Source organism: Hemicordylus capensis, chromosome 3 (assembly GCF_027244095.1).
Source record: "Hemicordylus capensis ecotype Gifberg chromosome 3, rHemCap1.1.pri, whole genome shotgun sequence".
Classification (NCBI taxonomy): Eukaryota; Metazoa; Chordata; class Lepidosauria; order Squamata; family Cordylidae; genus Hemicordylus; species Hemicordylus capensis.
The window spans coordinates 122,280,825-122,303,581 of NC_069659.1; the positions used below are offsets into that span (position 1 = coordinate 122,280,825).

At 42.9% G+C, this 22,757-nt stretch overlaps 1 protein-coding gene across 9 annotated transcripts in view; it reads right to left on the minus strand.

The window, feature by feature from the left end:
* STS (steroid sulfatase) overlaps positions 1-22,757 on the minus strand; it is a 275,517-nt gene that overhangs the window by 179,081 nt on the left and 73,679 nt on the right. The gene's annotated exons all lie outside the window — the stretch shown is intronic.

Sequence of the window (22,757 nt, forward strand, 5' to 3'; positions counted from 1 at the left end):
ATACAGGCTCAAGATATGGAAGAAGAATTACCACCAGCTGAAGCAGTTGCTCAGGCGCAGGTGGAGGAGGTGTTGTAAATAGAGGATACCACTGTTGCTGAACTGTTTCAAAATCAAAACCAGGCAACCTCCCCTTTACCTTCACCTCAAAAACTCAAATGCTGTTTAACAGAAAAGCAACAAGAACTAAAGCAAAAAATAACTGAGCACATGAACCAAACAACCACCAGGGTTCAACTTCCAGCTCTAAAAACAGTTGCCAAAAGACAACTTGCTCAGGTATTAAAATATGTCAATGCTGCACTTGCAGAAATAACAACCAATAATTTGCAAGAAACCAACCAACTCATGTACAGTGCAGCAACAATAACAACACAAGAGCTCGGATATAAGATCAATGGACCTGTAAAAAAAGAAAGGAGTACATTACCTAAATGGAAGATTAGATTAGAAAATAAAATCTCCAGGCTTAGATCAGATGCTAGTACATTGAAAGATATGAAAGACAAGAAGCTGAAGAATGAAAACACCAGACAGTATCTGATCCAAAAATACCACCTAGATTCAAGGAAGATTAGAGAAGTCCTGGAAATAATAAAGCAGCAAATAACAGCAGTGTCAAAGAAGATTAGCAGATATGAAGCCAGAACTACACAACACAGGCAGAATCTCCAATTCCAGTCGAATCAGAGACGTTTCTACCAAAGCATAGAAGGAGAAACTGCAAGAAACATAGAAACACCAAATAAAGAAGAAACAGTGCAATTCTGGGGGAAATTATGGGACAATCCAATAGATTATAATAAAAAAGCAGGCTGGATGAAAGAGGTCGAAAAATGTAACCAACAAATGCAAGATCTAATAATAACACCAGAATTAATAAGTGAAAGAGCAAAGAAAATTAAAAATTGGACTGTGCCAGGCGACGATGAACTGCATGGCTTTTGGCTTAAACACCTAACAAGCCTTCATAAACAACTATCAAAACAGTTCAATCACATTTTGCAAGGAGGTGATATTGAACAATGGCTAACAACTGGGAAAACTCATCTCATCATGAAAGACTCAGCAAAAGGTGCATTTCCAAGTAATTATAGACCGACAACCTGTCTGCCAACCATGTTCAAATTATTAACTGGAATAATAGCAGATGAAGTGATGCAACACTTATTAACTAAAAAACAGGTTCCAGTTGAACAGAAAGGAAATTGCCCGAACACCAGAGGAACAAAAGAACAGCTGCTGATTGACAAAATGATTTTAGAAAATTGCAAGAGAAGAAAAACCAATCTAAGTGTTGCCTGGATTGACTACAAGAAAGCCTTTGATTCATTGCCTCACACATGGATACTAAAATGTTTAGAAACAACTGGTGTCAGCAAAAACATTCAGATATTGCTATAAAACATTGCTATAAAAAGCAATGAGCATGTGGAGTACACAGTTGACAATCAATGGTGAGACACTTGGACAGGTTAGCATTAGAAGAGGCATTTTCCAAGGGGACTCACTATCCCCTCTGTTGTTTGTAACCACCATTACCCCACTTTCACAAATACTAAACAAAACTGGCCTCGGATATCAAACATCTAAAACATCAAGTAAAATCAACCATCTGCTGTACATGGACGATCTGAAGTTGTATGGAAAGTCCCAGTCAGAAATCGAATCACTGATAAACACTGTCCGTATATTCAGTAGCGATATAGCAATGGAGTTTGGACTAGACAAGTGTGCTGCATTAATAATGAACAGAGGGAAAATAAGAAAAACAGAAGGAATAGAACTGCCCAATGGAAGCAACATCATGAACCTGGAAGAGAAAGAACATTACATATACTTGGGCATTTTCCAGGCTAATAACATTGCACACACTGAAGTTAAAAGAAAAATAGGAAGTGAATAGATCAGGAGAGTTAGAAAAATCCTCAAATCCAAACTCAATGGTGGGAACACCAGCATACAAGCCATAAACACCTGGGCTATACCTGTTATCAGATACACTGCAGGAATAATAGACTGGACCCAGGCAGAGCTAGAGACGCTAGATCGTAAGACCAGGAAAATCATGACCATCAATCATGCTCTGCACCCCCGCAGTGATGTCGATAGGCTATACCTCCCTCGTAGCTCAGGTGGAAGAGGAATGCTGCAAGTCCATCAAACAGGAGGAGAAAAAAGGCCTTGAAGAATATATAAAGGACAGTGAAGAAGATGCACTTCAAATGGTCAATAATGAGAAACTATTCAACACCAATGAAAGAAAGCAGGCCTACAAGAAAGAACAAGTCAAGAACCAAGCAGGAAAATGGAAAAATAAGCCCCTGCATGGTCAATATTTGCACAATATAAGTGGAAAATCAGACATCACCAAGACCTGGCAATGGCTTCAGAATGGCAACTTGAAGAAAGAAACAGAGGGTTTAATAGTGGCTGCACAAGAACAGGCACTAAGAACAAATGCAATAAGAGCAAAAGTAGAAAAATCAACCACAAACAGCAAGTGCCGCCTTTGTAAAGAAGCAGATGAAACAGTGGACCACCTAATCAGCTGTTGTAAAAAGATCGTACAGACTGACTACAAACAAAGGCATGACAAAGTAGCAGGGATGATACACTGGAACATCTGCAAAAAATACAAGCTACCTGTAGCCAAAAATTGGTGGGACCATAAAATTGAAAAAGTTGAAGAAAATGAAGATGTAAAAATATTATGGGACTTCCGACTACAAACAGACAAACATCTGCCACACAATACACCAGATATAACTGTAGTCGAGAAGAAAGAAAAACAAGTCAAAATAATCGACATAGCAATACCAGGGGATAGCAGTATAGAAGACAAAGAAATAGAAAAAATCACCAAATAAAAAGATCTACAAATTGAAGTCGAAAGGCTGTGGCAGAAAAAGACCAAAATAATCCCAGTGGTCATTGGCGCCCTGGGTGCGGTTCCAAAAGACCTCAAAGAGCACCTCAACAGCATAGGGGCTACAGAAATCACCATCAGCCAATTACAAAAAGCAGCTTTACTCGGAACAGCCTATATTCTGCGACGATATCTATAACCATTGACAATAAAATTCTGGCATCCCAGGTCCTTGGGAAGGACTCGATGTCTGGATAAAACAAACCAGTCAATAACACCTGTCTGACTGCGTAAAATAAATTAATAATAATAATAGTAGTAGTAGTAGTAGTAGTAGTAGTAGTAGTATTCTCCAAGTCTCTCAGGCAGAGTGCAGTTGCAAATGAGCGCTGCCCATCTTGCTGGCAGGTCAGCGAGATGAGGGGCTGCATGGATACCCTCTTCTCTCGCTGGAGAGAGAAGCTGAGTGCTACCCTGCTGCCTGGTTCACCAGCACCATCATTATATGACTGGCATAATTGCTGGAAATAAGATTCGACTTTGTACATGCAGCTAACACATCATATGCACAGTATATTGCTGCTCGTTTACATTTGATTCTTTTTTCACTCTCCATACCCATATTGCTCTCATTTAGACATATGGATCACAGTTGCTCGAACATTTGGCTCACCTCTTGTGCTTTACTCCTCCTAAACCTGATTCTCAGTTTGCAGATCTGCTGGCATTGCTGCATCTCTGTCTTGTATTGCAATAGCCTATTGACTTTGTATTTCCTAATACAAGACACTTGCAACTTATTCTGCACTTGCCAGCTATAGACAAGGCAAGCTGTGAATGAATCTCTCTGCAGACATTATTAAGACCAATAATAATAACAATATATTTTTTTAAAATGGAGCTGAGTCATGAATTGCCCTCTAGGGAGTCTCATACTACTGAAGGTAAAATGTCTTTCTGATTGACATTTTGAGTTTAGGGAAAAAACAGCTGGTGGAACAAAATTTAATTACTTTCAGTTCCTTATCTGCAGACTCATTTAAATGCTAAGGCATTTTGTAGTGGCGGTGAGGGTGGTGACTTCCATCAGTTATTTATCATATTTTATTTATTTATCATATTTATATACCACCTGATAGGCGTATCTCAAGGCGGTGTACATAATTCAAAACAATATAAAACAGAAAACATCAATTGCACAGAATAAAAAGTGAAAACAATCTCATAGGCAAAATACAAATAGATAGTCTAAAATTAATTTCAGGTAAAAGCCTGAGAAAACAGGTATGTTTTGAGGATCTTTCTAAAAGCAATCAGAGATGGATGCGCTCTTATTTTGACAGGGAACATATTCCAAAGCCCAGGGGCAGCCACAGAGAAGGCCCAGTCCCAAGTCACGACCAAACAAGCTGGTTGCAACTGTAACTGGACCTCCCCAAATGATCTTAATAGGCGGCTGGGTTCATGACAAATAAAGCACTCTCTTACGTATCATGAAGTCAAACCGTTAGGGTCTTTATAGGTAATAACCAGAATTTTGTATTTTGCTCAGAAACATATTTCTAGCCAGTGAAGTTCTTTCAGCATTGGTGTTATAGGGTCTCTTTGAGTCATCCCAAGGACCAGTCTGGCTGCCGCATTCTTGTACCAATTGTAGTTTCCAGACTATGTACATGTGCAGACCCATGTAGAATGCATTACAGCAGTCAAGCCTGGACATTACCAGCATATATACCACTGTTTAAAAGCCATTTAGCCAGGATTCCGGGCTGGCTATGGTGTGGAGATTGCCTTGGTCAGCCTGATGAATGATCTCCAACTGGGAATGGACAGCGGAAGTGTGACTCTGTTGGTCCTTTTGGACCTCTTGGCAGCCTTTGATTCTATCAACCATAGTATTCTTCTGGAGCGTCTGAGGGGGTTGGGAGTGGGAGGCACTGCTCTGCAGTGGTTCCATTCCTACCTGTCGGGCAGGTTCCAGATGGTGTCCCTTGGAGAATGTTGTTCTTCAAAATCTGAACTTTTGTATGGTGTCTCTCAGGGCTCCGTATTGTCTCCGATGCTGTTTAGCATCTACATGAAACCACACTGGGAGATATCATCAGGAGATTTGGTGCAGGGTGTTATTAGTATGTTGATGACACCCAAATCTATTTCTCCATGTCAGCATCATCAGGAGAGGGCATAACCTCCCTAAATGCCTGTCTGGAGTTAGTAATGGGCTGGATGAGGGTTAACAAACTGAGACTGAATCCAAATAAGACGGAGGTACTCATTGTGCGGGGTCGAAATGCAGGAGATGATTTTGATCTGCCTGTCCTAGATGGGGTCAAACTTCCCCAGAAGCAACAGGTATACAGTCTGGGGGTGATTCTGGATTCTGGAGGCAGTGACCGGAGGTGCCTTCTATCAGCTTCGGCTGATACACCAGCTGCGTCCGTTTCTGGAGACAGATGACCTCAAAACAGTGGAACATCTGCTGGTAACCTCCAGATGCGCTCTATCTGGGGTTGCCCTTGTACGTAGTCTGGAAACTACAATTGGTTCAGAATGCGGCAGCCAGGCTGGTCTCTGGGTCATCTAGGAGAGACCATACTACTCCTGTATTGAAGAAGTTACACTGGCTTCCGATATGTTTCCAGGCAAAATACAATGTGTTAGTTATAACCAATAAAGCCCTAAACAGCTTGGGCCCTGGGTATTTAAGAGAACGTCTTCTACGTTATGAACCTCACCGCCCATTGAGATCATCAGGAGATGTCCATCTGCATTTGCTACCAGCTTGTCTGGTGGCTACTCAGGGATGGGCCTTCTCCGTTGCTGTCCCGAGGCTTTGGAATGTGCTCCCTAGTGAAATAAGAACCTCCCCATCTCTGACAATTTTTAAAAAGTCTTTAAAGACACATCTATTCATCCAGGCTTTTACCTGGTACTGTTTTGATTGTTTTTAATGTTGTTATAGAATATTGTTTTAAATTTTTTAAATTGTTGTGGTTTAGATTTCTTGTTTTTATTTTTAACCAGTGTTTTAATGTTGTTTTTATCTTGTTGTGAACCGCCCAGAGACGTAAGTTTTGGGCGGTATAAAAATATGTTAAATAAATAAATAAACAAACCTCCAGAAATAGGTGTAGTTGTTGTATTAGCCAACGCTGATAAAAAGCACTCCTGGCCTCTGCTTCAACCTGAGAATCCAGAGAGTTTGGGATCCAGGAGCACTTCCAAGCTACATACCTGATCTTTAAAGGGGAGTGTAACCCCATCCAGAACAGGTAGCTCTAAACCATCTTGAGCCCCAAAATCAGTATCTCCATCTTATTTGGATTCAATTTCACTTTGTTATTCCTCATCCAGCCCATTACTGTCGCCAGTCAGGCAGTTAGAGAAGCTATTCCATTTCCTTATGAGGTTGATATGGATAAATAGATCTGGGTGTTATCAACATATTGATAAAATTCTGCTGCAAATCTCCTGATGATCTGTCTCAGCAGTTTCAAGAGCACTGGAGACAGTATGGAGCCTGAGAAACTCATACTTTAGTTCTCACTTTGTGGAGCAACAGACTCCAAGTGACATCATCTGGAATCTACCAGAGGCGTAGTAATGGAACCGTCATAAAACAGTGCCACCCATTATCACCTCCCTCAGGTGACCCAGAAGGATACCATGGTTGATGGTATCAAAAGCCACTGAGATATTCAAAAAGAACAGCAAAGCTACACTCCCATTGTCAGTAGCCAATTGGAAATAATCCACCAGGCTGACCAAAGCAGTCCCAACCCCATAGCCCACACGAAAGCCAGTTTGAAATGGGTGTAGATACTCTGTATCATCCAAAACTGTATGGAGCTGTGAGGCCACCACCTGCTGTCACCTTGCCCAACCATGGAAGATAGGAAATGGTTCTGTAATTAGCTAACTAAATGTAAAGAAGACTAAACTAATGACAATGGGTACAACAACCAGCCTCATAATTGATAATGAAGATATTGAAGTGGTGGATAGCTTCTGCCTTTTAGGATCGACCAGCAACAGTAAAGGATCCAGCAGTCAAGAAATACGCCACAGACTAGCACTTGGTAGGGTTGCAATGAAGGCCTTGGAAAGGATATTTAGATGCCATGATGTGTCTATATCTACAAAGATTAGAATAGTTTGGACAACAGTGTTTCCTATGACACTATGGATGTGAAAGCTGGACTTCGAAGAAGCAAGATAGAAAAAGTATTGACGCTTTTGAACTTTGGTGCTAGTATCCTCAAAAGAAGACTTTTGAGGCTACCATGGACAGCCAGGGAAACAAACAAATGGATCATAGAACAAACCAATCCAGAATTTTCACTTGCGGCACAAATGACCAGGCACAAACTATCATACTTTGGACACATTATGAAAAGACCCAGCTCCCTTGAGAAGTCCATAATGCTTGGAAAAGTTGAAGGAAAGAGAAGAAGAGGATGGCCAGCAACAAGATTTGGGGGGGTAGGGCAGAACCCTCCCTAGAAGGGGCTGAGCATTGTGTCTAAGGCAATCCCAAAATCAGGAGTAGCACAATTCACCAACAAGGGCTTATAATAACACTTTAAAAGAATCAAGAGTATGCAATAAGTAGAATTGTCTTTTAATAAAGTAGATTGAGAGAGAGAGAGAGAGAGAGAGAGAGAGAGAGAGAGAGAGAGAGAGAGAGAGAGAGTTTTCATTAACCTGGCAACTCGGATTCAAGCAATACAATAAAAAGAAAATAATTTTCCCCATGCATCAAACTGAACTGGTCCCTAACTTATCACTCACAGGTAGAGGCCTCCCTGATGTCGCCAGCCTCCCGGTTGTGGCCTTCCCATTTCCCCAGCAGCTTCTCAGCCAGCTGCTTCCTCAAGGCACTCTTGGGACAAAACAAACAACAAAACAAAGTTTTCTCTGCAGCTGCTGTTGCTGTCTGTGTATGTAGTTCTCAGCCAGTCCTCGTGATTGGTCCCTTGGTTATGGGAATAGCAGAAGGTTCCAAGTTTCCTCCCTGGCATTTCTAAGATAGGACTGAGAGAGATTCTTGTCTTCAACCTTGGAGAATCTGCTGCCAGTCTGTGTAGACAATACTGAGCTAGATGGCAGCTTCCTATGTTCCTATTTTTCTATTACCATTTAATGCGAGTAGACAAGTTGAGGAACAGCCCTTGCAGGTTTTGTGGCCCTTGGGCTGGGATCTGCCCCTACTTGGAGGCTGTCTGGCACCCAGAGTTGTGTGGCCTGGGTGGGGTGGGAGTTGGTTTGCCTCCCCTCAGTGGGTTTAAAGCCTCATGGTTGTGATGACGTCTGGACTTGGCACCAGGATTAATCAACAACCAGTCCTTTGCCTTGTGATGGGCAGTCCTCCTTATGAGGTTGGCCCACACAGGGGGTATCCACACTCTAATAGTAAATACTTCATTGTAGGCTATTGTAATTTATTAGTAAAAGTGGCCCTACTTCATCCAGTCACACATGTCTTGTCGTTATTGGGCTTGGGTGTGCAAAATCTCTTATTTGGGCCAAACTGGATTCCACAATTACTGCAGGTCTCATATGGAGGTGTCCAGCAACTCCTCTTATGGGATTAGATCGGACCACTTTCAGTTTGTGACTCCTAAGGATGTGGACAAACTGCTTTGGACTGTGTGTCCTACAACCTGTTTCCTTGACCCTTGCCCAAATTGGTTTATTTTATCTGGTAACTATATTATCAGAGAGGGTCTGGTAAATATTATAAATACTTCCCTAAGGGAGGACAGAATTCCCCCTTGTCATTATTAGAGCTTAGTTGAAGAAACCTGCATTGGATCCCTTTGATTGATTGATTGAGTTCCATCAAGTCGGTGTCGACTCAGCCCAGGTGCAAGATTTTACAGCAATTAAAATTGAATAAAACAACAGATAGCAGCCAAAGGGAGAAGAGCACAAAAGCAGCCAGAGTCCCTCTCCCAATCCAGAAGGGGTGGGGTGCATGTGGGGGGAAAGCTAGCTGAAATAAACTCCTATTCTAGTGTCTCTTCCAGTCACCTTATTTGCTAACCTTCCATAATGTCACATATGCATCTGAGAAGAGCTCCCATTTGTGAATGGGGAAGGGAGGAAGACAAAATGATGGAGTGGCTCACTTAGCCAAGTGAGTTCTGTCATAATAGAAATCAAATTATTATTATTATTTCTTGTTTACACAGTCAGACAGGTGTTATTGACTGGTTTGTTTTATCCAGACATCGAGTCCTTCCCAAGGACCTGAGATGCCAGAATTTTATTGTCAATGTTGTTGCTGTTGTTAAAGATATCGTCGCAGAATATAGGCTGTTCCCAGTAAAGCTGCTTTTTGTAATTGGCTGATGGTGATTTCTGTGGCCCCTATGGTGCTGAGGTGCTCTTCAAGGTCTTTTGGAACTGCACCCAGGGCGCCAGTGACCACTGGGATGATGATGATGATGGATGATGATGATCTCATTCCAGGTGCCTTCTGCGTGCATTAATGGGCTCTGAGGATTAAAGTGCTTCTGAAGGATGTCCTTTCACAAATGAAGAGGCTCTCTAACCCATTTAGAACTTATTGGGGCTTCAGTAGTCAGGAGTGCTTTCCAGCAGTTGTACTGGTGGAACCCATCTTTTTTAAACGATGCAATGCACATGTCAGGATGGACCGATTGCTAGAGCAGCAACTGTAAAGTGTTGCTGTCCTAATAGCCAGGTAAACGTTAACTAGGAAGAGATGGGTGAGGCACCACCAGTTCCCATAGGATGCTCTCCGCTGGCAGCATGTGAGTTTGCTGTTATTCCACTGCCCTGACTGCACACGCACACACCCGCAAGGCAGGCTTCACTGACTGCTGCTGGCTACAAGTGGGTATTGCCTATACTTTGAATGGCTACCATCTCGAAACAATATAGCAGATCAGCAAAGAAAGAGAAAAACCCTACCATTGAGGTCCTCTAGGACCCACTCACAGATGTGGTTAATATGGTTTCTATCTGACTGTCAGCACATGCAATACAAAGGTTTGTTGCCTACATCTTGAGTGGCTGCCATCTTGAAACATGGTGGATTGGCAAAAATAGCACCTGTCAGGGTCCTCTAGGACTCCCTCTCATGTACTGTGAATTTGGTTTGTATCAGATGGTATCAGATTCAGACACACCCAACACACACAGAGATATGGTGAAAAATTCTCCAGGAACAGCTTCAGTCAGATTTGGCAACCCTATCTAAGACCCTTGCTGTTTCAGATTTAACAAAGAAGAAAACAGAAAACAGCAAAGGACAATGAACACATGGCAAAAGTCTTTTCAGACCTTAACAAAATAAAATCTTAAGTAACAAGGGAATGAATAATTCCATTGTGCAACATGAAGGCATCAATATCTGACCAAGCTTCCTAATAAGAAGGTGTGGCGGAGAAAGACTATTTCTGCTGCCAGGCATGTTTGGCTGAACACATACACAAGTGTCAATCCTCTATTAAATTTACAATCCTTCAAAGATATGTTACCACCTTTCCTTCTGTGCTAGCTGAATGCTTATTAAAGTCTGTCGGGTTTGGGCACAGATTTGGGCACAGATGGATGTGAGGCATGTGAGCTCCAAACATATCCATAGTAAATTTCGTAGCACATTGATGTAGTACATGAAGTCAAGACAATTTCTCACTTCCCAAAAGAAGCGTAACTGCTCTGGCTGCAGCTCACAATTAATAGAATATATTAAAGATTCAGTGATAAATCAGTGACTGGAATTTTGTGCATATATTCTCTCTCATGCTACCTGTTTTGCTTATGGCTTAAGGCAGGGATTTTCAAACTATGGATCAGGATCCCACAGGGAGTCAAGCAACTTTAAGTGAGGTTGGAAGTCAGGAGGGGGCTGTTGGCAGGTGGCATCTCAGAGAAATGGGGATGGTCAGGGGTGAGAGTAATGGACAGGGAGACAGGAGTTGACATTCACCCAGCTCCTCTGCCACTGTGTTGGCTAATGGGCTAGAAGAGAAATTTCTCTAGGGAGACGAGCTCTAGTGAGTATCTCCCAAGAAGGAAGTATCTTCCAGCCCATCAACCAAAGATGCAGTGCTACTGTGCCTGCCCTTGGCTTTGGAAGTAATGGAAGAGCTAGAGAGTTGTTGGCTCTTGCCTCCCGATCTGCATCCCTGCACCTTAGAGAGGTCAGAACTGCTCTTCAGATCCACTGAAGTTCGCAACACTGTCTCTTTCTGGATTTTGGATTCGTGTGCAAGCTGTACAAAGTACAAAGAAATGAGAAAGCTATGGAAATACTGATTCCCTTTGCAACGTCCTAATCGTGTGAATCAGAATTTTAATCAGTTGCCGCTATAAAGAACAAATACTAATCAAAGATAAACTTGGAGCTCAAAATTAGATTGGCAGTCTCAAACATAAAATCCATTTTTTAAAAAAGGAGCAAGCACGCTCATCCTTTTTTTATTGAAAAGTTAAGTTTGTCTTGTCTCTACCTAATCAAATTAGCAGCTTTAAATCATAGGGGAGTCACATAACCTTATATACGTATGATTTTAGGGGATCATAAGTTTGAGAATTCCTGGCTTAAGGCTAACAGTTTGGGACCATGGTACCCAAGGACCACTTCTCCTATACGAGGTCACCCAAATGAATAAGACAGTTTCAGAAGCTCTCCTCCAGCTTCTCCTGCTGGCAAAGGTCAGATGGGTAGCGACTTAGTGGCCATGCCCCAACTTTGGAATGTCCTCCTGAAAGGATCAGCAGGTACTGATATTATTATGATTCAGGAACCAGATCATGTCCTTATTTACCAAGGCTTCAAACTGCATTATGCTCCTGTAGTTCTATTTGAATTTCCTGCTTTCATTCTCCTACACAGATATTAGTCAGTTCAGTTCACTTCATTGTGATCTTTGATCAAATATACACATTTCAATCCAAACCCAAATAAAAAGAACTTTAAGGGTAAATATTGGTACAGATATATATCTGTCTCCCTTTTGCAGGCTGCTATCTGGTGTTACAGCTCACTTTAATTGTGCTCAAATATCTTGCACCTGGGCTGGGTGGCATGATTGGTGGTGAGTGAGAGACATACTGGTTGGGCTTTTGAACTCCTGGCTCTTATTAGGGTGATCAGTACTGAAGGCACAGCTGATGAAGCTGGCTGCTAAAGAAGACTGGCCTTTGGGGATATTGAGGGCTGGGGCCAACATATGGTTCTAGACTCCTGGAAGGCAGACTCCTCCTCACTACATTGTTGTTGCCTAATAATTAGTTAGGTCTGGTATAGGTATTAGGGATGTGCACAAATCTGTTTGGAGGCCCTTTTACGGGCCTCCAAACAGGTTTGAACACCGAGGGGGTTCAGAGTTTGAGGCCAGGGGGGTGTCGTTTTAAGGGCGGGGGAGGGCATGCACACCCGGTACTACCAGCCACTTTTGGCCAAGGAAGGGGAAGGGGCAGCAGGGAGGTACGTTACTGCCCCAAAGGCTTTTAACAGCAATGAGTGCCAGTGGGGGGGAAAGCAGTGAGAGGGGTAAGTGCACCCTCCCCCACCCTTAAAGTGGCACCACTGCCGCCTTCAAACCAGCCCACTGTGGTTCTGAGAAGATCCCTAAAAGGTATGTGTCTTGGGTTTTCCAGAGATGGGGAGGTGGGGGACAACTCTGGGGCATCTATTCCAGTGGTGGTGGGAATCAACAAAGATATAGCGTTGGTTGGGGAAGAGAATTCAGAAATTTAATTGCTCCTTCCCCTTCCAGTAGGCCTACTACCTCTTCGACTTTGGAGAAAATGGCCAACAACCAACAGAACTCTGTAATGCCAGTTCAAAATAAACCTGAGGTCATCCATGGCTTGATTATGGATGAAGAAGCTGACCTGGTATGTATCAAAGAGACCTGGATGGGAGACGCTAGTGGTCCAGTTAGTCCCAGCTCCTCCAACTGGGTTACTCCGTGGTGTAGCAGGTGAGAGGATGTGGGCAGGGAAGTGGGGTGGCTGTGATCTATAAGAATACCATCTCCCTTACCAGGATCCCTGTCATGGAATTGGCCTAAATTGAATTAGTGTACCTGACCTAGGATAGATTGGGACTTCTGCTGGTGTACCAGTCACCCTGCTGCCCAGTGGGGTCTCTAACTGAGCTGATGGACCTGGTTGTGGAGTTGGCATTGGAGTGGCCCAGGTTGCTGGGGCCCAGTGTTTGTTTGGGGACTGGGTTGTTTGGAACGGTTCAGGAGTTCATGGTGGCCATGACGACTATGGGCCTATCCCAATTGGTCTCTGGACCAATACATGATGCTGGTCACACACTCAATTTGGTCTTTTTCTCTGGATCAGAGTGGTGCTCCATGAATGGGGACTCCTGTTATCTCCCCATTGTCATGGATGGATCACCATAATAAATAACAATAATAAACTTTGTTAAGCATCCCATAACAAATTGTTCTCTGGGTGGCTCACAACAGAGGATTAAAACATACAATAAAATCACATAACACATTAAATGATAACAAATTTTTAAAAGGTGAAAATAAAATACAAAGTATAATACAAAGCAGCATTAAAAACTCATTTTAAACTTAGTTAAAAAACAGATCAAATCTGAAAAGCCAAATATAAAAACTTGAATTTAAAAGGCCTGGGTTAACAAAAATGTCTTTACCTGGCATCTAAAAGAACAAAGTGATGGAGCCAGGCGAACCTCACTAGGGAGGATGTGTGGAAATGTGTTGTAATATGATCAGTCAATAGGTAGCACTTCCTGCCTGTACTTCTTGTTGAACTGGTCTCTTCCTGTTACACAATAAAGTAGTCTTAGCCTATAATGGCTGCCTTCCTCTGGGCTCTCATGACATGGTTTCAGAAGTCTGAGTTTGAATCCACAAACTTTTGAAATGGCTCACTTTCCTGCAACAGAAGCGTTCAGCTTTGACAATCCTGCTGCTTGACCAGAATGGAAAGAAAGATTTGCTTACTTCAGACTAGCTACAAAGTTGCACAAAGAAGAAGGCATTGTGCAAGTAAGTTCCCTTCTTTATGCCATGGGAAGGGAAGCAAACAGCATCTATACATTCTTTACCTTTACTGAAAAGGGTCAAAAGAATGACTATGAGACTGTCTTAGCTAAATTTGATGCCCATTTCATTCCAAAACGAAATGTGCTCTATAAGAGGGCTTGCTTTTATCAAAGGACACACAAGTCTGGGGAAATATTGAACTCTCTGAGCACTGTGACTTTGCAAATAGAAAGGAAGAATATCTAAGAGAAAGGCTTGTTCTTGGAATTCTGGATAAAGGGCTATCAGAGCAAATGCACCTCACAGAAAATTTAACTATTCATAAAGCCATTGAAATGGTAAGGCAATCAGTTAATAAAAGCACAGGTCAGAGAGCAGAGGAAACCTGAAGCCAGTTTGGAAGATATAGCCTTTACTCCAACAAGCACTAACAGCAGAACAAGCAGTTCCTTTGCAAATGCAAAATTTAAGCCTGTAGCTGTAAAGCAGTCCAGCCATTTCAAAAACACACCACAGCAAAAAAGCATGCATCCCCACTCTGCCTATACAAGATGTGGGAGGATGCTCAATATTAGAGAAATTTGTCCTGCCAGAGGAGCTCAGTGCAATAAATGTTGTGCCGTGAACAATAAGGAAAGAAATCCTAGGCCTTATACACCAAGGCCATCAGGGCTTAACCAAATGTTGTGGGTGTGCTAAGCAGACAGTATGGTGGCCCAGTATCAGAAATGACTTAAAGACCAAGGTCTCATCTTGTGATTTTTGCAGAAGGAATAGACCAACTCAATGAAAAATATTACAAAAAATAATAAAAATAAAATGGCCTTTAATTACCACACCCTTGCCTACTTGACCTTGGAAGAGACTTGCAGCAGACCTGTGTGAATTTCAAGGCCGACAGTACTTGTTCATCAGAGACTATTTTTCCAGATATATTGAGGTACTTTCCTTGTCCACAACCACATGTTGCAGTGTCATTACACAACCTAAGAACACCTTTGCCTGTTTTGGCATCCCAGAAGAGCTCGTGACAGACAATGCGCTTCAGTTTACAGCAGTGGAATTCAAGCTTTTTTGCATGCCATTTAACTATAGCCATGTTACTACGAATCCTCTCTACCCTCAAGCAAATGGGAAAGCAGAGAGGGCAGTACAGACTGCTAAAAAATGTTTGCACCAGGATGATCCACATCTTGCTCTTGGGCACGCGTGGGCACAACGGGTGCTTGCGTGCTCGCAACTTCCGGCCACTTCCGGCCGATGGGGGGAACGGGGTGGCAGGGAGGAATGCTGCCGCCCCGAGGGGCTTAAAGCTTACAGAGCGCCGGCGGGGGTGGTGGTGAGTATACCCTCCCCCGCCCTTAAAGTACTACCCCCGCCGGCGCCGAAGTGCTTTCAGGCACAAGCCTAGTCTATATAAAACAGGATGAAGATAAGTCATGGCAGACTCCTGCTACAGCTGTAGGGAGGAGAGAAACACCCAGATCATATTCAGTTGAGACGGATAGTGGAATATTCAACAGAAATCTCAGACAGCCAGTAGGTGGCACTTCCTTCTTCCTGCCTGTACTTCTTGTTGAACTCGTCTCTTCCTGTTACAAAATAAAGTAGTCTAAGCCTATAATGGCTGCTTTCCTCTGAGCTCTCATGACAGAGGCTATTCCATAAACTGGATGCCACCACCCTCTCCTTGGTAGCCACCACCTCACCTTGTTTGGCAGGGGCACCTGGAGGAGGGTCTCCAAAGAAGATCTTAATGTATGGGTAGGGACATATTGGGCAAGGCACGCTTTCAAGTAACCGAGTCCTAAGCAATTTAGAGCTTTAAAGGTTAAAACCAGCACTTTGAATTGGGCTTAGAAATGGACTGGGAGCCTTTGCAGCTGATGAAGCACTGGCATAATATGATCAAAACATCCAGTCCCAGTTAATAAATTTGCAGCCCTATTTTGTACCAGCTGCAGTTTCCGGACCATTTTCAAAGGCAGCCTCACATACAATGCATTGCAATAGTCTAAGCGAAAGGTTACCAGAACGTAACTGTGGCCTCCCACACCCAACTTGGCCAGCCTATCAGATACTATCGTCAATGGTATCAAAAGCCACTGAGAGATCCAAGAGAATTAACAGGGTTGCACTCTCCCCTTCTCTCTCTCTGCATAGCTCATCCCACAAGGCGACCAAAGCAATTTCTGTTCCAAAGCCGGGCCTGAAGCCTGATTGAAATGGATCTAGATAGTCCATTTCCCCAAGAGTATCTGGAGCTGGTCAGTCATGACACGCTCAAGCACCTTGCCGAGGAAGGGAATACTGGCCACAGGCCTATACATTCTCTGGGTCCAGACTGGGTTTCTTGGAGTAGTTGAATAATAGCTTGCTTCAATGATGCTGGGGCCACTCCCTCTCTCAATGAGGCATATAGAACCTGCTGGACCCAGCTAAAATTTCCCTCCTTACTAGATTTAATAAGCTATGAAAGTCAAGGATCAAACATGCATCATCTGGTTAAGGTAATACTTACAACAACAACCCACCTCTGAAGGGCTGAAGGACCTATTAGATTGGTCTGCCCAAGGAGGTTATTGAATCCAATAGAATTCCAAGAAGTCTTGGAAAGGTTTAGAGTTGTTTTAATAACTTGTTTTATGAGATTGAAATTCCATAAAGTGCAATAAAAACAATCCATTTTTACTTTTTAGCATACTTTCCATTAGGCTTATGAGATCACCCAGCATTCTTTGTGTCTGCATGTGTCACGGACACAAAGAATAACAGGTGATCTCATAAGCTCATCAACTTATCTTAAGCTCATCTCATCAACTTCGCAATGCCTGGACCAATATGAATAAAATCAGGTACAGCTGTAGGGACACATAGTGACACCTCAATGGCGTAGTCTGTGATGATGTCACCCACCCCATTCAAGAAGGCAGATGCATAAACTTTTGAGGCACAAGTGGGCTAACTTGTGAACCACTTAACTGATTTGAACCAAATTTGCTACAGCTGTAGGGGCACATGAGGAAACCTCAATGGCATAATTTGTGATGATGTCACCTACCCCAATCCAAGATGGTGGCTGTGTGAACCTTTGAGGTGCAAGGGGACTAACTTGTGGACTGCCTAACTGATTAGAACCAAATTTATTTAACATATTTGTATACTGCTCAAAATGCAACTCTCTGGTACAGTTGTAGTAAATGACACACTGGGACACTGTGGATGATATCCAGAGCAGCCTGACATGGATGGTGGTGATCCTATGAGCAGCTGCGGACTCAAAGGAAAATGCAGGCAGCCTTGCATTCTCCTCTTGAGAAAGCTCCTCAAAATATTTGCACTGTTGTGCAAGACGGCCATGCTTCACTGCTAGCCTCTAACAGCACAGGGGATTATTACCACCTGCATTAGGCTGCTCTAATGCAGGTAGGGTGTGCACATACTGATCTGTACACACACACAGAGTTATCCACATGTTATTATGGGTGCACATGGACTGGTTGCTGTTTTTCGGTCTGAAACTGAACCGAATTCAGACCTAACCACAGGTCCCCAAACCGATTCAGTTGAACCCACTGGCTAGGCTGGCTGAGTCTCTGAACCAGCTCAAATACACATACAATTCCTATCTGTACATTTCCTTGGTTTGGTACAATTCCTATCTGTGCTTTGCATTTGAGGGGGCCTGTACCCAAGTTAACTTTTAATATGATCTCATGTACAGTCCTTCACACAAAAACCTAGAGATGTACATATCAGGCGGTATAAAAACATGTACATGTGTACAGGCATTTGTATGTACTTACAACAGAACATTTGAATAGGGCTTAGAAATGTCAGATTTTGAACCTGGAATCTTTTACATGCAAAGCAGGTGCTTTTCCACTAGAGGTGTGCACGAATCAGATTCTACCATTCGATTCACACTCAAATCCAATCACAGAATTGTCAAATTGATTCGTCGAAAACAGCCAGCCAACAAATCACCCTCAAATCTCTTGAACCGATTTGGGTGAACTGAGTGCCATTTTAAGGCATGTTTTTCCAGACACAGCTACAAAAATGGAACTCAAAATGGTGCTGTTTTTCTGGGGAGAGCTGGCCTAGCAATTGGGGCATGTAGACTAGCCCTCCGCACTGTCTGCCCACCTCAGAGGACTGGTCTACCATAAGGATGTGCACAAATGGTTCCTGACAAACTGGTTCACCGTGAACTGGGGCCAGTTCATTGGTTTGATCATGGACTGAACCGGGAGCATTTTGGTCCATGATCAAACTGAACCAGGCTTGGTTTGGCAAACTGGTTTGGCACAATGAGGGGGCGGGGGCAGTGAGTGAGTAAGTAACAACAACAAATATTTATATACTGCTTTTCAACAAAAGTTCCAAAGCAGTTTACATAGAGAAATATGTAAATAAGATGGATCCCTGTCCCCAAAGAGTTCACCATCCATGCCTGCCAAGTAAGTAAGCTCCTTACTTGGCGGGCACAGCTGCTGGCGCTACCACTCACCCTCCTTGCGGTGAGTGGCAGCACAAGTTAGGGCAGACACGGAAATGGATCAGGCTGGGCCACTTCGAATCCAGTTCGGATTCAAGCCAAGCCAGTTCAACGCACAGCGCTAGTCTACGGGGTGGACCAGTCCTATGAGGTGTGCTGACATGCTAAGCCTGGAGCAGAGGCCTGGTCAGAAAAAAAGTTCCAAGCCGGGCTCTTTATTTTGAGGGCAGTTTGATTTGAGGTTGAATTACCGAACTGGCTCTGATACTACTAGATTTGAGGTTGAATTGAAATGCACATCTCTATCTTCCACTGAGCTACGGACCCTAACACTATACACTTGGCAGTGTTGTGCTACTTCTTACAAGCCAGCCACAAAATCCTCTCACTCATTGCCCCCTCCTCCTACCAATATTTGACAGAAACAGACCTTGCACATTCTTGGACATATTTTTGGGAAGGTCACATTACTTGGTTTTCACACTGCTGACTTTATAGCGTACCTTGAAGCCAACTATGTACTACTTATGACTCAGGCACTTTTAATCTCTCTTAAAGGAGTACTGTATATTTTTAAAAGACAGGCATTTAAAAAAACAACAACAGACAGACTGAGACAAAACAGCCCAATTTAGTGGTATTACTTTGGATTTATGTGATCAGATGATTTGTCCTCAGTGTATAATTCTAACAGGCTCTTGTTCATTTCCCCAATAACAACTTGGTGTAAGCTGATTATCAAAGACAGCAGTTTATATAGGTCATCATTTTCCAGAGGCAACAACTGGCCTGCAAGACCTGGCACACCTAGGCATTTTTGCAGCCCGCAGAATCCCTATGTGCTGACTTATGAAGAAAAGCAAGAGGCTGAGTTATTATGGCTGAAAAACGTTGGCAATCTGAATGCAGCCTACAAACTCTATTTTTGCCATAAATCGTTATGATTAGAGTTGGTATAGTGTAATGGCTGAGAGTGAGCTGTGAATCAGGTCTCCCCTGACTTGAATCTTGCCGCTGCCAGAAGTCATTAGGTGGTCTTTGGCAATCCGCTATCTCTCAGCCTTGGCTCCCCAGCTGCAATAGAGGCTAATAATACTGACCTCACGGAGCTGTTGTATTGCATCACGATGACACATGTGATGTGCTAGGCACACTGGAAAAGTGCTATAGAAATGCTAAGTATTATTATAAATTCACAAATATTTTCCTCTTTTATTGGACAATATGGATTTGCTCAGGTTTGTCCAGTACAACTATTTCAAAGAGTTTTTGTGGATTTGTTTGTGCAAAATAAAGGCAAACCTACAGATACCAAAATTTGCATAAACAATCCTCCCATGTAAATTATCTGAATGCACTACTTTTTACAAAGAATACACTGGGTGAAAATGGGTGGGGTTTTATTTGGGTATTTTAAAGAAGAAATGCTGAACATAACCATCATATCAAGGATGTTTTTACACTCAATAATCAGATCAATAATTCAAAAACAACAATGTGCCCAAGAAAAGCAGAGGACCTTTCTCAGATTCAAATTTACTATGTGCCACATAGTAATTATTCAATAAAATGCACAATGTTTGTAGTTGAAATCCAAGAAGTTTAAAACTGTTCTTTTAGACTAAGCACATTAATAGAACATTACATTATATACTAGATGAACCTGCACAGAGCATCTGTGTCCTAGTACTTTGTTGTTCTCCTTGTCCCCTGCAACCCACAGGCACTGGGTGCACCCACTCTCAGCTGTACCCTCGCCCACTGCTCCCTCGCCCACCCGCACCCGTCCCGCCGCTTGCCCGCTCACTTGCCCCTCCCCACTCCTTTTCCCTATCTACGTATGGAATCCCCACTGCCCAATCACCACAGTGCTTCTGCTCTGTTACCTCTGATTGGTAAAGCACTGTGTGGGTGGAGCTTGCCACATACAACCTTAGTGTATTATATATAGAGAGATATTACATATATTTAATTTCTTGAATGTTCTAGTGTAATCTATGCAAAATGACTTTTTCTGGTCAACATCAGACTTTCTAGCATACTATATTTCTTTAGTGAAAAAGGTAGATTGCATACTAGGGATGTGTGAATCGATTCAAGTACAAATAGATTTGTACCCATATCTAGCTGATTCGGGTGATTTGGAGACAGATCAAATCACCCCTGTGGTCCATTGGCTAGATTCAGGTCCAAATCATATCATGCCAGATTCAATCTGAGTTGTTCTGAGATTTGGATTCCTCCTATCATTTCCCTCAGATTCCCAGTTTTCATTTAAAGAAAAGAAAAGAAGAAAAAAAGCTAAGCTCCACCACTTGTATAAGTGGAATTATGGAGCAAAATGTATGGACACTATTTTTCAAGTGTTTGGATTCTTTGGTGTATAATAACTTTTCCCTCAATGAATCCCTTGAGGATGCATTGCACACCTTCATTTCTACTTTTCATTTTGACTGTCTTTGGACAGTGTCAACTGCCATTTGCCAACTGCACCCCCCTCCCATCTGCAAGGCAGTGGGGTACTACTCAGTTTATGTTCTAGGGATTTTTTCAAGTGTTTAGACTCTTTGGTATATATTAACCTTTCTTCATAATGAATCCCTATGAAGATTAATTACACATCAAAGAGTCTAAACAACTCCAAAAATCCTAAAATATAAACTGAGTACCCAGTGGCTTGTGGGTTTGGGGGGCAGTTGGCACATGGGATGCCACTAATTCCCCACCCCACCAGTGGGGTCAAAATGAACAGAAGTAATGATGGTTTGTAATGAACACACCAAAGAATAAAAACATTTTAAAAATCCCTTTAAAAATTAACTGAGTAACCCAGTGTGTGTGTGCGCGTGCGTGTGCATTGGGGGGGGGGTGTAGTTGGCAGGGGCAGAGCTATCATTGGGCCAATGGGTTCAAAGAACCAGGGGCACTGACCAATCACGGGCCGTGAGAGTTGCCCCGACATCCCCCCCCCCACCGTGTCTGACGTCAGACACAGGGAGGCTAGTTTAGCTCCCGAGCAGGGGCTGCGCGGCCCCTTTGGGAGCTAAACAAAGGCTGGTGCTGTGTTCGCAGCGCCAGCCAGGAGCGGCTTTTCCCTGCAGCCCCTTCAGGAGTTAAAAGGCTGGTGCTGTCCTCGCAGCACAGCCCAGGAGCGGCTCTTCCCTGCAGGGAAGAGTCGCTCTGGGGCTGCACTGCGAAGGCAGCGCCAGCCTTCGTTTAACTGCCGGAGGGGCCGCGCAGCCCCTTCGGCAGTTAAAGGGTAACTTTCTCCGGCCGAACGGAGCCTCACGGCTCCGTTCAGCCAGACCACGCCCCCCCGTCTGATGTCAGATGTGGGGGCATGGCTAGCCTCAACGTCTAATGTCAGGCGCGGGGTCAGCGGGGCCGCGGTGGCCGCTACACACAGGCCGCCAGCGGTCCCGCTCCGCCAGTGGTAGTTGGCATATGGCAGTTGACAGTTAGCACTGTCCAATGACAGTCAAAAAACAGAAGAAATGAAGGTGTGCAATGAATCCTCATAGGGATTCATTATGAGGAAAGGTTATTATACACCAAACAATCCAAACACTTGAAAAATAGTGACCGAACATTTTGCTCCATAACTCCACTTCTACAAAGCCTAGAGCTTAGCTTTTTCTTCTTCTTTTTTTTTTTTTTAAGAAAGCTGGTGATACATGTTAGGATTATGATAGGGTAACTTCAAATCCCCATTATTTCCTATGGTGGAAATATACAAAATCAGTAAAAACCAAAATATATGTATCAAAAATCAACCAAGTGCCCCACAGCCTTGAAATTTGAGTGATAGGTGGCATCCATGAGGATCTACTCACCAACCAAATTTAGTGCCCCTAGGACCTTTATAAGCAGTCTGAATTGATCCAAATCTGAATCAAATCAAATCAAATCCAAATCAAATCTGGCATGATTTGTGGTGACAGATTTGGACACAAAACAAATCATGGATAATTCAATTTGGGCAGAAATTGAATAGAAAAACAATCAATACATGCACATCCCTAATGCATTGATTGGTTAGGATCACGCACCATGAGCAGTTTAGCAAGTACTTCCTTCATTTTAACTTAGTTGTATTTCCTTCAGTGACATCATCATGCTTCCTATATGTCTGGCTGCATAAAAACTGATCCAAGCTTATTATGTTCCTTATATAAATTCATGCCATGAATGAAGATTAAGTTTTCCCACTATGTACAGAATATCTCAGACAACAAAAGCAAGAGTAATGAACACAGAATGTCACAATTACATATATTCTTAAAAGCTAGGTGCCAAGCTTCTGGTAGTGTCAAAAAAGCCTACTTTGCTTTCATCTTCTTTACTTGACTATAATCTAATTTACTTCCAACTA